Here is a 14194-nt window from a genome sequence, read left to right as displayed (position 1 = left end):
ACATGATCGAACCTCAAGTATCACCTAAACGCAAAACATATAGCAGCTAGCATGGACTTTACACTTTATGTTGAACTATGTATTATTTTGTTGGTGCAACAGTTTATGTTGAACTCTTTATTGTTTTGGCAAAGGTTTTTGAGTGTTGAACTTAGTATGTTATGGCCTCTGAATTAACAGAGAAATGTTTTCTAATAGTCAGTGTTTCCAATGTTCTGAATGTAATTGACAGTATTGTGTTTTACTTAAAAAACACTTTACAGAAGGTTCCAGCACCTATAAGCTTCCTGAATTTCTGAAATGTACTATTTCTAAATTGTTTCTAAATATGCTATTGCTACACTTCATGGCAAAAATTGCACTTGTCTGCTGAACTTGGGTGAACAAAAATAAACAATATTTTGTTGCTTAAGCTTATGTATTCAGTCATTATTCAATGGTATACTATAAATCCATGTGAAAAAAAATTACTTCTCACTGTTCTCAGGTCAAATATTTATATGCGATTAAAATGCGATTAATTTCGATTAATTAATTACAAAGCCTCTAATTAATTAGATTAATTTTTTTAATCGAGTCCCGGCCCTACTTTTTTAATGTGGCTGACACTCCCTCTGAGTTCAACAGGAATTATGCCACCAAAACCTGTACAACTCATTAGGGGGACAACAGTTGCTAGAACTGCTCTAACCTATACAGAGAGGGAAGATGGTGATGGTCAAATAACAGAAATAAGGAAAAGGTCAAATGAAAATGTCCTAATAGCTTAAGGAAACTAAAAGGAATGATAAAGATAAACAAATTGATTTTATTAAATCTCAGATTTAATTATAATCAACTTAGCTGAATCTGCACCTTCAAGCTAAAATAAATAAATAAATGAAATGGAATCACAGCGAGGTAGAATAAAGTCAAAATAAAAATAACACAAATAGAACCAACAAATGTGAGGAGGGGCAATCCTGGGTCTAAACAGGTTTTAGCACAAACAGGAAGTGAAACCAAGAATGAGAGGGAGAGAGAAAGAGTGAGTAAAAGAGAGAGAGGAGTCTTTTGAAAGTTACACTTTACATCCAAACCTAAGTGTCAGTTAGATGCTGACAGCTAGCAGTTGAGGTAAAGGGCTTAGTTTAGCCTTTATGGCTGCTAAAAGAGTTAGCTGTGTCTACACGCAGTTCTTTGTTTACACAAAGGTCTGTAAAGTGAGTGCTGTTATCAGATTAATCCAGAAGAGTCTGTTCACACTTAAGGGGTTGCATGTTGGTAGGAGACCAATGCAAGCCCACATAACAGTCCAAGCGGAACAGCAATTGATCTGTGCTGTCAGCATGCAAAGGAAACTCACATGTGGTCAGATGAGGTGGACTCAGTCATGACATCACATGCAACTCATTCACAAATCAAAACAGCATGTTCACTTCATAGTGAATTCATAGTTAGCTACGCTAGAATAACACCATTAATTTGACGTAAATGTTTCACATGAGCGGGTCACTATGAATAAAATCATACGTAGCACATAATAAGGCTTTAAATCGGTGAAATTAGGAGCATTGCTCAGATCACCATAACAGTGCTGAGGGTGGGGATTTCTTTGCCCAAGATCCGACTGATTTATTCCGGTACCATTTATATGGGCTGCTAATCTGAGATTTCTGAGAAAAGTCTCACCCTCTACTAACACATAAATTAGTGTTTCTTCGCTAAAATCAGGTTAATTTCTTATTTTACGATTTAAACACATTATAACACTGAAAACGTTCTACTGCTTGTAGGAAGGCACATTCAAGTTATAGTTTTATCTGATTTTAATCAGAAACTGGTGCACGCATGTATAAGAAGTTACTAAAACTTATGAGACAGACGCATAAGACTGATTTCTGGGTCTGCTTGCAAGCAATGTTTAAAATGATGTCACCATTCTAAATTACTGCTCGTACTACATAAAGTAGGTAAACTATTATTTTCCTGGTCATGTGAATGCTGGGATGTTCCTGGCTAGCTTGTCAAGGTCTCTGGGGGTCACATCATGCACTGCTGCTGGGATGCTTGGAAGGTACCACCTCCTCTCTATGGTTGCTGGTGGTATTATGGTTCTGTCTGCTAAGATGTTGAGCAGAAAGTGCTGGCTTGTCCCTCGTAGTTTGGCTCGTCCCTCATAGCAAGCCTGAGGAATTTGCACTGCTGAGCAAGGGTGGGGGAGTAGGGTATCTCTCCCACTGTGGTTCCTTTTGCAGCCTATAAGACTACCTGTGTTCTCTCTGGATAGGTCAAGCTCATCTTGAGTTTTGTACAGCTTTTTCAGATCCTTTCAGGCTGCCTTTCCCAGCTGCTCTTGTTGTTCAGCAGCTTTCAGAGCCTTTTGAAGTCTATTGGTTTCCTCCTGCAACTCCATTCAGCAGGGGTCCTTGTAGGATCTGTGATCTGTTGCTTGAGATACTTTACCTCCTGTTTCAGACTAATCTTGTTGATCTCTCTGTAGTCATAACTCTGGCTTGAGTCATGAGTCAGTAGTACCCTTGTTGTGTAGTTGCTTTCGGCTCTGGTGCAGTAGGTTGTCTGCAGATGCTAAGATACGTTTGGGTCAGGATATGTTTGCTGAAAGGGGCATAAGCAGAGTTATAATTGATGACTTAAAGGGTTAGTTCGCCCAAAAATGAAAATTATTTCATTAATAACTCACCCTTATGCTGTTCCAAACATGTAAGACCTCATTTTATCTTCGGAACACAGTTCAATCAATCAATCAATCACCTTTATTTATATAGTGCTTTAAACAAAATACATTGCGTCAAAGCACTGAACAACATTCATTAGGAAAACAGTGTCTCAATAATGCAAAATTATAGTTAAAGGCAGTTCATCATTGAATTCAGTTATGTCATCTCTGTTCAGTTGAAATAGTGTCTGTTTTTATTTGCAATCAAGTCAATGATATCGCTGTAGATGAAGTGACCCCAACTAAGCAAGCCAGAGGCGACAGCGGCAAGGAACCGAAACTCCATCGGTGACAGAATGGAGAAAAAAACCTTGGGAGAAACCAGGCTCAGTTGGGGGGTCAGTTCTCCTCTGACCAGACGAAAACCAGTAGTTCAATTCCAGGCTGCAGCAAAGTCAGATTGTGCAGAAGAATCATCTGTTTCCTGTGGTCTTGTCCTGGTGCTCCTCTGAGACAAGGTCTTTACAGGGGATCTGTATCTGGGCTCTAGTTGTCCTGGTCTCCGCTGTCTTTCAGGGCAGTAGAGGTCCTTTCTAGGTGCTGATCCACCATCTGGTCTAGACACGTACTGGATCCGGGCGACTGCAGTGACCCTCTGATCTGGATACAGACTGGATCTCATGGCCACGGTGACCTCGGAACAAGAGAGAAACAGACAAATATTAGCGTAGATGCCATTCTTCTAATGATGTAGAAAGTACGGTGTTATGTGAAGTGTTTCCGGTTCCGGTTTACCTAATTAATGCAGCCTAAAAATCCTTTAACGGATTTGGATATTAAAAGCATATTAGTATGTTATGTGTATGCCAGGTTAAAGAGATGGGTCTTTAATCTAGATTTAAACTGCAAGAGTGTGTCTGCCTCCCGAACAATGTTAGGTAGGTTATTCCAGAGTTTAGGCGCCAAATAGGAAAAGGATCTGCCGCCCGCAGTTGATTTTGATATTCTAGGTATTATCAAATTGCCTGAGTTTTGAGAACGTAGCGGACGTAGAGGAGTATAATGTAAAAGGAGCTCATTCAAATACTGAGGTGCTAAACCATTCAGGGCTTTATAAGTAATAAGCAATATTTTAAAATCTATACGATGTTTGATAGGGAGCCAGTGCAGTGTGGACAGGACCGGGCTAATATGGTCATACTTCCTGGTTCTAGTAAGAACTCTTGCTGCTGCATTTTGGACTAGCTGTAGTTTGTTTACCAAGCGTGCAGAACAACCACCCAATAAAGCATTACAATAGTCTAACCTTGAAGTCATAAATGCATGGATTAACATTTCTGCATTTGACATTGAGAGCATAGGCCGTAATTTAGATATATTTTTGAGATGGAAAAATGCAGTTTTACAAATGCTAGAAACGTGGCTTTCTAAGGAAAGATTGCGATCAAGTAGCACACCTAGGTTCCTAACTGATGACGAAGAATTGACAGAGCAACCATCAAGTCTTAGACAGTGTTCTAGTTTATTATAAGCAGAGTTTTTAGGCCCTATGATTAACACCTCTGTTTTTTCTGAATTTAGCAGTAAGAAGTTACTCGTCATCCAATTTTTTATATCGACTATGCATTCCATTAGTTTTTCAAATTGGTGTGTTTCACCAGGCTGCGAGGAAATATAGAGCTGCGTATCATCAGCATAACAGTGAAAACTAACACCATGTTTCCTGATGATATCTCCCAAGGGTAACATATAAAGCGTGAAGAGTAGCGGCCCTAGTACTGAGCCTTGAGGTACTCCATACTGCACTTGTGATCGATATGATACATCTTCATTCACTGCTACGAACTGATGGCGGTCATATAAGTACGATTTAAACCATGCTAATGCACTTCCACTGATGCCAACAAAGTGTTCAAGTCTATGCAAAAGAATGTTGTGGTCAATTGTGTCAAACGCAGCACTAAGATCCAATAAAACTAATAGAGAGATACACCCACGATCAGATGATAAGAGCAGATCATTTGTAACTCTAAGGAGAGCAGTCTCAGTACCATGATACGGTCTAAATCCTGACTGGAAATTCTCACATATACCATTATTCTCTAAGAAGGAATATAATTGTGAGGATACCACCTTTTCTAGTATCTTGGACAGAAAAGGGAGATTCGAGATTGGTCTATAATTAACAAGTTCTCTGGGGTCAAGTTGTGGCTTTTTTATGAGAGGCTTAATAACAGCCAGTTTGAAGGTTTTGGGGACATATCCTAATGACAATGAGGAATTAATAATAGTCAGAAGAGGACCTATGACTTCTGGAAGCACCTCTTTTAGGAGCTTAGATGGTATAGGGTCTAACATACATGTTGTTGGTTTAGATGATTTAACAAGTTTATACAATTCTTCCTCTCCTATAGTAGAGAATGAGTGGAACTGTTCCTCAGGGGGTCTATAGTGCACTGTCTGATATGATACGGTAGCTGACGGCTGAATGGTTGCAATTTTATCTCTAATAGTATCGATTTTAGAAGTAAAGTAGTTCATAAAGTCATTACTGTTGTGGTGTTGGGAAATGTCAACACTTGTTGAGGCTTTATTTTTCGTTAATTTAGCCACTGTATTGAATAAATACCTGGGGTTATGTTTGTTTTCTTCTAAAAGAGAAGAAAAGTAATCAGATCTAGCAGTTTTTAATGCTTTTCTATAGGATATGCTACTTTCCCGCCAAGCAATACGAAATACCTCTAGTTTTGTTTTCCTCCAGCTGCGCTCCATTTTTCGGGCTGCTCTCTTTAGGGTGCGAGTATGCTCATTATACCATGGTGTCAAACTGTTTTCCTTAACCTTCCTTAAGCGTAAAGGAGCAACTGTATTTAAAGTGCTAGAAAAGAGAGAGTCCATAGTTTCTGTTACATCATCAAGTTGTTCTGAGGTTTTGGATGTGCTAAGAAATTCGGATACATCAGGAAGATAACTTAAAAAGCAGTCTTTTGTGGTAGAAGTGATGGTTCTTCGATACTTGTAACAAGAAGTAGAATTTACAATTTTGGCTATATGAAGTTTACACAGAACTAAATAATGATCTGAGATATCATCACTTGGCTGAATAATTTCAACACTATCAACATCAATTCCATGTGACAGTATTAAATCTAGAGTATGATTTCGACAATGAGTAGGTCCTGAAACATGTTGTCTAACACCAATAGAGTTCAGAATGTCTATAAATGCTGATCCCAATGCATCTTTTTCATTATCGACATGGATATTAAAATCACCAACTATTAAGACTTTATCTGCAGCCAGAACTAACTCGGATGTAAAATCACCAAACTCTTTAATAAAGTCTGTATGGTGCCCTGGTGGCCTGTATACAGTAGAGTTGAAGATATTTTAGATTTAGTCCGAAAGCTCTCAGTCCCTCCATTGAAGCTGTGTGTACGGTATACTGTCCATGTCCAGAAAGGTAAGAAAAACATCATCAAAGTAGTCCATGTGACATCAGAGGGTCAGTTGGAATTTTTTGAAGCATCGAAAATACATTTTGGTCCAAAAATAGCAAAAACTACGAGCAGTTCAGTCAGTGTACTGTTTGAGTGCATGCATTACTCCGGGATATTGGTTTGTTTGAACTCAGATGGAGTGTCAGCCACATTAAAAATGTTAACACCTTAAGTAATTTGTGGATTAATGCGTATTAGAGATGTGAACCGTTTAAAACGTTTCAGTTCGATTTGGTGAACTGAATGATTCGTTCGCGAACCGGATATCCAGACTGCTTTGATTTGAACTCTTTCTCACAACAGACATGGAAGAGAAGACGATGCTGAATAAAGTCGTCGTTTTTGCTATTTTTGGACCAAAATGTATTTTTGATGCTTCAAAAAATTCCAATGGACCCTCTGATGTCACATGGACTACTTTGATGATGTTTTTCTTACCTTTCTGGACATGGACAGTATACCGTACACACACTTTCAATGGAGGGACTGAGAGCTCTCGGACTAAATCTAAAATATCTTAAACTGTGTTCCGGAGATAAAAGGAGGTCTAACATGTTTGGAACAGCATAAGGGTGAGTTATTAATGACATAATTTTCATTTTTGGTCGAACTAACCCTTTAAGACTGTTCTTATTGTTACATTATCACTCAGAACTTAACTGATAGTTCAGAACAGGCTCGATCTCTGAGGAAGTGCAGTAGAGGAAGGAAAAGGAAGAGGAAAGCATTCCTATTCAGATCATGCTTATTACTTGGTGCTCAGGACTATAATTATAAATTCAAATTATTTCACACTGCATACACTCGATGGGCCCTATCTTGCACCCAACGCAATTGACTTTGTACACCGATGCATGTGTCATTCCTATTTTGCACCCGCGCAAAGCGCGCTTTTCCCTCCACAGAAGCATGTCGCTAAACTAGTGAATGAACTTGCACTCCCTGGGCAGTTCAGCGCAAAAAAGGAGGCATGTTCCGGCGCAAACAATCCCTGGTGCTATTTTGCTGTTCCATTAAACAATTGCGCCACTGACCAGAAAAAACCTAGTCTAAAGTCAGTGGCGCGTTGCGCGTTGTTCATTATGCTATTTTAAGGGCGCATGCTTGACCATAATGTATAGCGTGCACAACGCGCATACACTTTGCTCATGTAATCTACACAGATGCAACAGTTATTTTTGCAAATCATAAATTGTTACACTAAAAAAATATTAACAAATGAGATGACGAAAATCATTGTGGTGTGCCACGAAGATGTGAAAAAAAATAGGCATAAATCTAGCTTACAAATTATTCAGGCTAATTATTCTCCCATCGCCATTACAAATTATTCAGGCTAATTATTCTCCCATCCCCATACAACACAACTTCTCTGTCTTTCACTGCTCTTACAAGAACATCAGTCTCCTCGGCTGTGAACCGCTCCTAGCGTGCGCCTGGTAAATACGCCATAATAATAGCAATCCATAATGGAACTTGCGCACCTGCTTTTAAAGGGAATGTTGGATGACACTCTGATTGACGCTTTGACACTTGCGTTTCAGATCGTTAAAATAGGGCCCATGATGTATTTAAAAGCTTTAAGTAAAGAATGTTAACCCCTAATTGTTAAAGCTATTCGGTAACTTAGCCTAAGATTAAACAATGCTAAGTCATGTTAGCACAGCCATTTAAGGTGGTCTGTTTACAACATGGCGTACAACATTCAAACAGTTTAGTGTCTGCCTATTTCAAAGAAGTTGCCCACAGTTTTGGTGTGTTCAGTCCTTTAAGACTTGTTGAATTAAATTAGCACTTCTGTGAGTGCTTCTCTAATTTCATTACTTGTTCTATAAACTTCATGTACTTGTTTAAAGAATAACACAACAGGTTTGTTAAAGCCAGTTCAAACATATATGCAGTTATGTGTGTCTCACACATGTATACTGAAGTACAATATTACACTTTTAGTTTTGAAGTACAGTATTACACTGTTAGTTTCACTCAGCGAGCGCCCCTTTTCTTCCCCGGAATATCAAGCACACACACTTTTAGGCTGACAGTGTTTTAAGCTCACAATCTTTGTTTTATTATGCCCGCATTCTCCACTATTAATGTAATGCATCAGCTCAAATGGGAAATATGAATAATCAATGAATAATCAATCATAACTATTTATGAGTAGTTATAAATATTTAGATCCGCTGTATTTACTTGACCTCTCAGTGTTGTTGGGGCAAAATTAAATCAACTCTTATCAGCATAAGAGAAAGGCTCACTCTCAGTTATAAATAAAAATAAAGATTTTATTATTTGCAAAGAAGGTCAGACAGTCATACAGTAACACAAGTTCCTGCAGAGTGCGGCAAGAGGGGAGGGCAGTCCTCCGCCTTATATCCCCTTGCTGCATCAAGGTTACAAAAAGTCTTTAACAACTGTACTTTTCCATGGAAAAAATAAAACACACTCTTCTGTGAGCTGTTCCTCACACATTTAGGACTTAAAGTAGGTGACCCCCCCCAGGTCATCTTCAGGCATTGTCCCCCCTTTCTATGGCCCAATGACCCTCTCAGGTCATTCTCAGACATCTGTTACCCCCCAGGTGTCACCCTTCTGCACCCACATGGCTTCGTGAACCACCTGCTTGCCATTACTATTAGGCCCTAAACCCATCTCACGGTGTCCATACAGCAATTCTAATAAAACACACGCATATATGGGCATGCAGAAGCAATGTAAATGAATTATTCCACAGTGTCAACTGTCTGTCAATTCTAAGAATGTTAATTTCCTGGTTAAGCATGTAGCAAAAATTTGCATGATTAGGGACTTCAGTTATGAGCATACAATGAACAAACTCAAGTGTGATAAGAGTGAGACTTTATTAACTACATAAACACTTAAACTAATCTAACACACACACACATGCATACAGTTGGCATAAGAAAAAATGCTAAAGCTTAAGCAGTAAAAAAAAAAAAAAATATGGAGCTATGGTACAATTTGGTATTCAGCAGCTCTACAGCCTGAAGGAAACACCAGTTTCTTAAAAGGTGAATATGATACTTAATGTATCAATTAATAAGACTAAGTTTGATACTTGCAAGTCTCGCCTGTTTGATAAAGAGTCCTGTTGCACTTTGTGTTACAAGTTGGGTAGTGCTAAACGAAAGGCTAAAGAACTAGAGGAGGATGTTGATCAAAATGAGGAGTTTACTAGAAAACGAAGGAGGTTACAGACTATATACAGCACAAACATTAACTTCAGTATACATAGATGCACATTCAGTTACAAATACATTCAAATAGTGTTAATACAATCACAGACCAGGGAGAACTGAACAGACCGGGTATTTAAACACACAGGAGGTAATGAGGGAACTGGAGACAGGTGGGGAATAATCAATTAACCAAAACAAGAAAAGGAAGGTGACCAAATAAGGGAACAGAAAGTTCATAAATGTAACAGTTCACCACCTCCCGGAAAGGTGCATCCTCACATCGCTAGAGGAATACCAGCGGAGGGAGGGTGGGGGTTCTGGAGGCGGGCAAGGAGCAGGTGAAGAGGGAGCATAGAGGTAGGGACCAGGGCGGAGTGGATGGAGGGAGGAGCCAGGAGCAGGAGGAGCCAGATGGTCCTCCAGAGACCAGCCAGGATGGAGATCCATGGTGGAGTCGACGGGGGGAGGAGCCATGGTGGAGAATGGGCCGACGACACCAGGGGGCCGACAGGCGGAGACTGCACCGGTGGGTGAGGAACCCAAGTTGGAGCAGCACAGCCGCAGAGCCAGGGTGACGTCGAGGATCCAGAGGGCCTAAGTGACGTCGAGGATCCAGAGGGCCTAAGTGGAGCAGAGGGCTCAGGCGACCAAGGCAGAGAAGAACTGGAAGACCGCTGTGGAGCCGGAGTGACTGAGGATGGAGGTGGAACCAGAGGGAAGGAGGAGCCCGACAGAGCCGGAGGGATGGAGTGATGAGGTGAAGCCAGAGGAATGGAGTCCCGAGGCGGCGGATGGTCGACGACTGACCAAGGTGGAGCCAGAGGGACGAGGGAGCCCGGTGGAGCATGTGGGATGCCAGGCCATGGTGGAGACGAGGGAGCTAAGAGCCAAGGCGGAGCCACTGGGTCGAAGGACCGAGGAGGAGTCCAGGGCTCGGAGGCTCGGAGGCTGGAGGTCCTTAACACGCCAAGGCGGAGCTGGGTACTGGCAGTCCAGCGGTGAACCATCGCGCCCAGATGGCGCGGACTGAGGGTGAGCTGCGGGACAGACTGGCACCAGCAGAGATGACGTCGAGGAACTGGCTAGTCTAGGAGGAGGAGAGAGAGGAAGGATGGGAGGAAACAAAGGAGGATCTGGGCTGGACGGAACCAGCGGAAGTGGAGCAGGGGAACTGGCAGGTCTAGGAGGAGGTGGGAGAGGGAGGCTGGGAGGGAATACAGGAGACACAGGAAATTCACGGCTGGGCAGAACCAGCGGAGACACAGGAAATTCAGAGCTCGGCGGAACCGGCGGAGACACAGGAAATTCAGAGCTGGGCGGAACCAGTGGAGAAACAGAAAATTCAGAGCTGGGCGGAACCAGCGGAGACACAGGAGATTCAGAGTTGGGCGGAACCAGTAGAGACACAGGAAACTCAGGGCTGGGCGGAACCAGGCGGCAAGGAACTCGACCAGAAGTTGAAGTCGGGTGGGGGCTGCCATCTTTTAGCAGAACTTCACTTGTGTTAGCATTCCCATTGACTCCCATTCATTTTGGCGTCACTTTGACAGCGAATAACTTTACATCTGAGGCGTTTAAAGACTCCGTTTGTCCATTATTTATTTCTAAAGATACACGACAATGTATAAAGGACTCCATTACCTTCTATGTTACATTATGGCCCCGTATAAACAGTTTTTGTAAAAAATAGGCTAACGATTGCGTCATAACCACTGGACTCTCTGTTGCATTACCGTACAGACAGGAGGAGAAGCTCGCAGGCAATTAACTTAATATGGCGTACTGGAGTTACATTTTAAAATACTATACAAAATAATTAATCAGAATACTTCTGCTCACTCACGCCAAAGAACTCCCCGCTCAAGCTCGCCGTCTCTGCAAGATTAATGATGGCAGTTTGCACGCACAGCCACTTAGAAGATTTACATCTGTCAGACAGGTTGCTGACATCCTCAAGCTTCGTTTGAGTCTGCGCGTCAGAAACGGAAGTGCTAAAAAACGATAAAAATGGGCTTCACTTGTCTCAATCGAGTTCCAATGGGGTCGCTGTGTCCATTTCTTTTACTGTCTATGGGCGGAACCAGCGGAGAAACAGAAAACTCAGGGCTGGGCGGAACCAGCGGAGAAACAGAAAATTCAGGGCTGGGCGGAACCAGCAGAGAAACAGAAAATTCAGGGCTGGGCGGAACCAGCAGAGAAACAGGAAATTCAGGGCTGGGCGAAACCAGCAGAGAAACAGAAAATTCAGGGCTGGGCGGAACCAGCGGAAATGGAGCATAGGAACTGACTGGAGGAGGTAGGAGTAGGAGACTGAGAGGGTATAAAGGGGGATCAGGGCTGGACGGAACCAGCAGAAAAACAGGGGATTCAGGAATTACCTCCATAGACCAGTCCATTAGATCCATAAGTTGCTCCATATTTCCCGAGACCGAATACAGCTCACCCTCAGTCGCGGGCGTGTGGGAAGGGCTTTCCTCCACGCCCTCGATCTCCACTAAGACTCAAACAATGCACGGTGTTGCCAGCTCACACACCTGGTCAGTCACGCTCTCGAGGTCCTGCACCCTGTCGTGATTGGCTCAGGCTCTGCGGAAATTTGAAAAATAATCCACAGTGATGAGATCGTGAGTCACGATTGTTGAATACAAACAGATCTGTGCCCACCTTGGACCATGGTCTTTCAGGCAGTTTGTGTTGGAAAAGAGACTCTTTCTGTTGTTTTGTTTCCAGGGATCTACACATCTCACACTTTTCAATGTATCTCTTTATCTGTGCACTCATTCCAGGGCAATGGAGGCATTCCCTTGCTCTCCTCAAGCATCCTTCAATACCAAGGTGTGCAGAGTGAATTCGGTGTATCATGTCGTTTCTGAGTGCATCTGGTATCACAGTTCTTTTACCTTTAAACACAATACCATCCTGCACAGATACCTCATCCTGGATTGAGTAGTAGTGAGCTATTTTTTTTGGTATGATTCTCTTCTTCGTTGGCCATCCTTCTTTTATTATCTTTATCAGTATCTGGAGTGTCTCATTTGCTGCTGTCTCATCTCTGATTACTTTGAGTCTCTCTTCAGATATTGGGAGATACTGAATCATGTTAAAACTTTCTATCTCTTTCTCTACTGATCCTTCCTGTGCAGTGTCCTCCAGGTACGCCGGAATCTGCTAACAGCAGCTCTTTTCCTGGAACAAAGTTAATGATAAAATCATATTTCTGGAGTCTCATTAACATCCTTTGAAGTCTCTTGGGTGCATGCAGCAATGATTTCTTAACAATACTCTCAAGAGGCTTGTGGTCCAACTGCACGAACACTTTCCGTCCATATGTGTATTGATGGAATTTCTCCATGCCGTACACTATGGCTAGGCACTCTTTTTCTATTTGGGCATAACTCTGTTCAGTCAGTGATAATGCGTGGCTACCAAAAGCAACAAGCTCTCCACTCTGCAACAATGCCACACCCAGGCCTGTCTCAGATGCATTACACTGTAGGACTAACTGTTCTTTGAGGCTGTAGTAACGCAGTACAAGTGCCCTGGTTATGATGTCTTTTATACTCTGGAATGCTTGATCGTGCACCTCAGACAAGTCCCACAAACTATCCTTTTGTGTCAGCTGCCTGAGCACTTCACAGTGATCTGAAAGATGTCTGCAAAATCTAGACAGATAATTCACCATGCCTAGAATTCTCTGTACCCCTTTCACATCAGTTGGTCTTGGCATCTCATTAACATTTACATTTACATTTATTCATTTAGCAGATGCTTTTATCCAAAGCGACTTACAAATGAGGACAGTGGAAGCTATAAAAAACAACAAAAAGAGCAATGATATATAAGTGCTATAACAAGTCTCAGTTAGGTTAACACAGTACACGCGTAGCATGAGCTTTTAAATAATATAATAAATAAGGAAACAGAATGAAAAAGAATAGAGCAAGCTAGTGTTAGAGGTCTTTACACACAAACACACACCCACACACACACACAAAACACACACACACTGGAGAAATGGCTTGAAGGAGATGAGATGGAATAGAATCAAGCGGGCAAGTAGTAGGGTGATTAGAAAGGATGAGTTTGGAGACTTCTGCAACATAGAGAGTGAAGAGAAAGATGTAAATGAGTGAATGTTTTCAGGTGATATGAGCTTGACTGATTGTGGTGTGGAAAATTGTGCACTGACGTGTTTAATTGTATTGATGAAAAATTTGGCAAAGTCGTCAGCTATTAGAGATGAAGCGGGGGGGGGGGGGACAAAGAGCTAGACAAATTGTTAATTTTGTTATGGTAGTATGTCATTTTAGCGGTGGAGACATTAGCAGAGAAGGAAGACTGATACACATAAAGGTCAGTAGTATTTTTGGATTTGGGCCACACCCTTTCAGCCGCTCTTAGCTTAGAACAGTGTTCGCATAGAACATCAGATAACCAAGGGGCAGGAGGGGTGTTACAAGCATAGCCTGGAAGATAAGGGGCAAACAGTGTCTAGACAAGATGTAAGAGTGGAGCAGAAAGTATCAGTAGCACTGTTAGTATCAAAAGATTCTAACAGTTTAGGGGAAGGAAGTGAAATTGAAACCATTGCAGATAGCCAGGATGGTGAAAGTGTGCATAGGTTACATCGAAAGATGACATGTGGAAGGGTTAGTGATGTGTCAGGGACCATTTTGAGGTTAAGAGTAAGGAGGAAGTGATCCAACATGTGCAGTGGAGTAACCAGAACATGATCAGTAGAGCAGTGTCACAAATAAAAAAGGTCCATTTGGTTGCCGGATTTTTGAGTAGCAGTAGCTGACACCAGTAGTTAGCAGTGGTTGAGATCAAAAGAG

This window comes from Carassius gibelio, chromosome A7, assembly GCF_023724105.1.
Source record: "Carassius gibelio isolate Cgi1373 ecotype wild population from Czech Republic chromosome A7, carGib1.2-hapl.c, whole genome shotgun sequence".
Classification (NCBI taxonomy): Eukaryota; Metazoa; Chordata; class Actinopteri; order Cypriniformes; family Cyprinidae; genus Carassius; species Carassius gibelio.
Note: the sequence above shows the minus strand (reverse complement) of the source record.